The following is a 4,754-nucleotide window of genomic DNA, read 5'->3' as shown; positions in this document are numbered from 1 at the left end:
GTCATAAGCAGCCAAAAGGGATCTATTCTATTCAATTGCAAATGATCTAGATAAGACTGAGAATAAGATACTGCACGGGACATAGCAGAGTTGGTCAAGTTGAGTGGAGATGAGTTTGCTATTTGGCACAGCTTTTTGCATCAATAAAGCAAGTAAAAGGTGTGAAAGATAAAAAAAAGGGTGAAAGTGTGAAAAGTGAATTGGCCAAATTGAGGTGCATATAAAGTTTTTGCTTTCTTTCAATTCACTAATGGGGCTCATTTGAATCAGGTGAATTGAGTTCTGCTTTTGGAAACTGGGTTAAGAAGGGGTGCACCGGTCCTGGAGGTACTGCAATACCAGGTCAATGCGTGGAGTGGACAGAGCAAGATTTTTTCCATCTCCTTGTTCTAAAAATCCATTTAATATATGGTCCCCAGAGAGGGGACGTATCAGATATTAAACTGATAAGAACAGATTTAATTTTTTTTTTTTTCTGTTTATCAGTAGGACTTCAAAATAACAAAGGTGATCGCCTCCCGTTGCCTGGGAACCGTCCAGGCACAAGAGGGCTATGTGTCACCAGAAGGCGCACACACTTCCTCAAGGCCGGCAGACGTGCAATCCCAGGCACCTTCCAGTACCGACCAAGGTAGCGTCCTCCGAAACTACACTTGATCTTAGCCAAAAGGCCGAGAAGCTATAACCCGAATTGGTTACGGCCTTGAGTGGCACCCTGGCCTATACCGGACACATCTTAGGGAGAGGGAGACAAACCCACGCCTACAGAAGACATTTTGTCACTCAAGCCAACCCTTGAAAAGGCTGTTTTGCAGAGCAAAAACAAGAAGAATGGTGCTTTTTGCAGCCGCCGCCCACTGCAATGAATCTGAATAACTCCTCCTTTTGGACACAAGCACCTCCCCTCCCCCTTGCAGTCTTTCCAATTCATGATACAAAAAGACGGACGGACAGGACAGGACAGGACAGGCTGCCTGACTTTCCGTCACTGCCACCCTTTGCCATCCTTGCCCGTAGAAAGCCCTTTCATCATCCCCAAACCCTAATCTTTTCCCTTCCCTTCCCAGATGCGTCTCACTCCCTTTCATTAGGAAGTGAGCGCAGCCTTTTCTCCGTTCTGCACATGCGCGACGTTAAACACAAATGCGCAGGCGTGCGTTCCATTACCCTCACTGCATTCCACTCCCATACAGGAAGTGGGCGCAGCTATTACTACGGTCGCACATAAAAGAACCCACGGCCACCACTGCACATAGCTGACTCCACCACAGGACACCCACTTCTACACCAACACAGGTAAGACAGGATCGGCACCTCTATGCTCCTGTTACAATCAGGCTCAGTCACCATGTGATAACGCTCTCAACTCTTTAGTTGCAGGCTCCCCTTGCTTCACCTCCACTGGCTGTGCTGCCATTTCCTCTCCCACCTGGAAGGTATACTTTATTCCACTATTTTCCTGTTTCTCTCTTCCCCCTTTTCCCATAACCTACTTTTATCTGCATTTGTGGGGTATCTATATGCTATTTACATCATAGTTTTATTCATTAATATGGAAGGGAAGAGTGCCCATGAGAGTGTTGAACTGCGGAGAGCAAGAGATTAAGCTGCTCCGATTTGCCACCATTGATAAGCTGTTCTCAGTAGATACACATGCTATCCAAACAGCAGCATCCACCATTGCTTCAGCCCACCCATTCAGTGACAGCTCACCAAGTCAGCCAGAGGAGTGGTGTAAGGAATTACACGTAGGCACTGACTCCACACCTTCACATCACAAGAAGGGGGTCTACAGGCTAGTGCAAGAATACGAGCAAGTCTTCAGCAAACATCCGCTAGACTTTTGAAGAATAAAAGGGGTCAAACACTACATCCCCACAAGTGCACACCCACCCATCAAAGAGAGATATAAGCCAAAACTACCTGCACATTACCAGTGTACCAAGGACATGTTGAGCAACATGAAGGAGGCTGGGGTTATCCGTGACAGTTGTAGCCTCTGGGCAGCTCCGTTGGTCCTGTTAAAGAAGAAGGACAGCACCACTCCCCTGTATTGAGGAATAGCTAGCTGCATTGAGAACTGCAAATTATTTTTCTACCCTTGATCTCACTAGTCGCTATTGGCAAGTGTCCGTTGCTGAGGCAGACCGGGAGAAGACCGCCTTTGCCACCCCGATGGGTCTCTGCGAGTTCAAAAGCATGCCCTTCGAGCTGTGCAATTTGCCAGGAACCTTCCAGAGGCTGATGGAATGCTGCTTGGGACACCGAAACTTTGAAACGGTACTGCTATACCTTTATGATGTTATTGTTTATTCTAAAGCAAACAAGATTTTAGGGTGTATAAAAAGGGAGATTAGATCCGGTGATCCCAACGTATTGTTACCCCTCTATAAATCACTTGTAAGGCCACATCTGGAATATGGGGTAAAGTCCTGAGCAGGTTGATAACCATTGGTTTGAGCATGGTAGGGTGTAGTGCGCATCTTCCTGCATCGGTAAAAGCTGCAGAAGTCCTTGAAGATTTCCGCTTCAAAGGCTGTGCCTTGATCTGTGAGGACTCTCTCTGAGTAGCCATGAGGTCTGCATAAGTGTGCTTGGAAGACCTTCGCTGCAGTATGGGCCATTAGATCTTTGACTTGTACCACAACCATAAATCTCGAGTAGTTGTCTACCATCGTAAGTGCATACGTGAGCTCGCCTCGATATTCTGCAACAAAACTCCCTTTTTCGATTTCAGTTTCAGCAAACACTCCTCTTCCTGTAGAAAATATTTATCATTACCTAAGACAGTCATTCTAATGCATGACAATATTAAGGCAATTTAGTTAAAACTTGTTTTAACTCACCTTTAAGGGGATTGATGTATTTCATGGTCAATCCAGGTTTGTCAGTGATGGCACTGACATAATGTATGGCGTCTTTTTCGGGCGTTATCCTTTGCCTTTTCATTGTGAAAATCCAGTTGCCTATATCAAAGCAAATTCTACTACTTGTAAAGTATGCAGAAAATGAAATGTAGAACATATAACATCAACTGCTTAGGAACGCATCATAGGTTAGTACTTAAAAGGATATTGTCATGTTCTAGTCATAATGCAAGCTGGACATTTTTCATGTTACCCTGTAATCGCCGGCCTGTTCTAATGCTCACAAGCCAAGATATAGGCTCAGCTGCTAAGGCTTCCCTCTGCCTTCTGAATGAAACTTGAATATGTCTGGGTCACTGTGTATATAGCAGGTGCTCAGAAAAAATAAGAGTCAATTCAATAGAAATAGCTCTGGCACACTATAGTGATCAATAACGTAAGAAAAGAACTCTTGGAATGCTGAAAATTCTTTATTTGTGCAAAAGGATAATTCATCCAACGTTTCGACCTTGTTTTTAGGTCTTTATCAAGGATAAAGTTATCTAAGATCATAAAGGGTTACAAAACCATATAAACACGTAATTAGTACATAGTACAACATAACAGTACAATATATTGCTACTTGAGAGTACAATGGGTCAAATGACCATGATGCACATACAAAAAATTTTTCCAAAGCCATAGTGAAAACATTTGTACTGAGGAAAGAAAATTTCCACATGACCTATCTGGAGAAACATTCTGGATCAAACAACCAAAAATAGTCAAGCAGGTAAATACACACCTATATGGATAACAGGATGATATGTGTTCAATTGTATAGCGTCATTGCCATTAAGGTACAAATGGAAAACTTGCAATCCTATATAGTGAAGGAAATGAACACATATCATATCAAAGAACACAGGAACATGGGTGTGAGAAAAACCTCAATGTTTATACTTTGTTCTTTATAATGGTGTGAACATGTATATGTCTCAGTACCTTATGCACTTGAGAATTCTAGTGAGTAGATCATGAAAGCCTATTTCAGAACTGGAATCGGTAAATAATTGTAGGTGGAATCTAAATGAAAAGATGGTACAAGTGTTATCATGACTAGAGATGAGCGAACCGGTCGCGGTTCGGCTCGAGGTTGGTTCGCCGAACGGACCTCCCGTTCGAGTTCGGTTCGTCGAACGTTCGACGAACCGAACTCGAGCCAATAGGAAACAATGGCAGGCAATCACAAACACAGAAAAACACCTAGAAAACACCCTCAAAGGTGTCCTAAAGGTGACAAACAACTCAAACACATTGGAAAGTGACAAGGACATATACTCATGCGAAAACAAAACTGCTGGACAAGGAAAAAGAGGAGGACACACAGATATATGAGTATATGCAAGGAAACATCGATTCCATTAATGTGCAACTTGAGCCCTGCTCATTCTTGGCTTCCAATCTTGATAAATTGCCTGAGCTCGCCACGTACGTCTTGGGGATCTTGTCGTGTCCTGCAGCCAGCGTTCTCTCGGAACCTGTCTTCAGTGCTGCTGTGGGTCTGCTGGCAGATAAGCACACGTGTCTGTCCACTGACAATGTGGACATGGCTCTCAGAGGACTTTTCTTCCCCTGGGTCAGCCAGGGGACGGGAAAGGCACGCGTATTTTTGAGAGTGCTTCATGCAAAGCATCTTTTTCTTTTTCAAAAGGGAGCTCAACCGATGCCAGTCAAGTGGGGTGTGTGTGGCCCAGTGAGTGGAAACGAGGGAGACTGTGGTTGGAGTCCCCTCACTGTGTCTCTAAAAGAACCAAGATGAACAAGTCATGGCTCTCAGAGGACTTTTCTTCCCCTGGGTCAGCCAGGGGACGGGAAAGGCACGCGTATTTTTGAGAGTGCTTCATG

The 4,754-nt window shown here is 44.3% G+C and overlaps 1 pseudogene; it reads right to left on the bottom strand.

Annotated features, from left to right (window-relative positions):
- Positions 1-305: 305 nt before the first annotated feature.
- Positions 306-512, bottom strand: LOC142259365 (U2 spliceosomal RNA; annotated as a pseudogene).
- Between the last annotated feature and the right edge of the window lie 4,242 nt (positions 513-4,754).

Source organism: Anomaloglossus baeobatrachus, assembly GCF_048569485.1.
Source record: "Anomaloglossus baeobatrachus isolate aAnoBae1 chromosome 7 unlocalized genomic scaffold, aAnoBae1.hap1 SUPER_7_unloc_1, whole genome shotgun sequence".
Taxonomy (NCBI): Eukaryota; Metazoa; Chordata; class Amphibia; order Anura; family Aromobatidae; genus Anomaloglossus; species Anomaloglossus baeobatrachus.
Note: the sequence above shows the minus strand (reverse complement) of the source record. Positions and strands in the feature narration are given on the sequence as shown.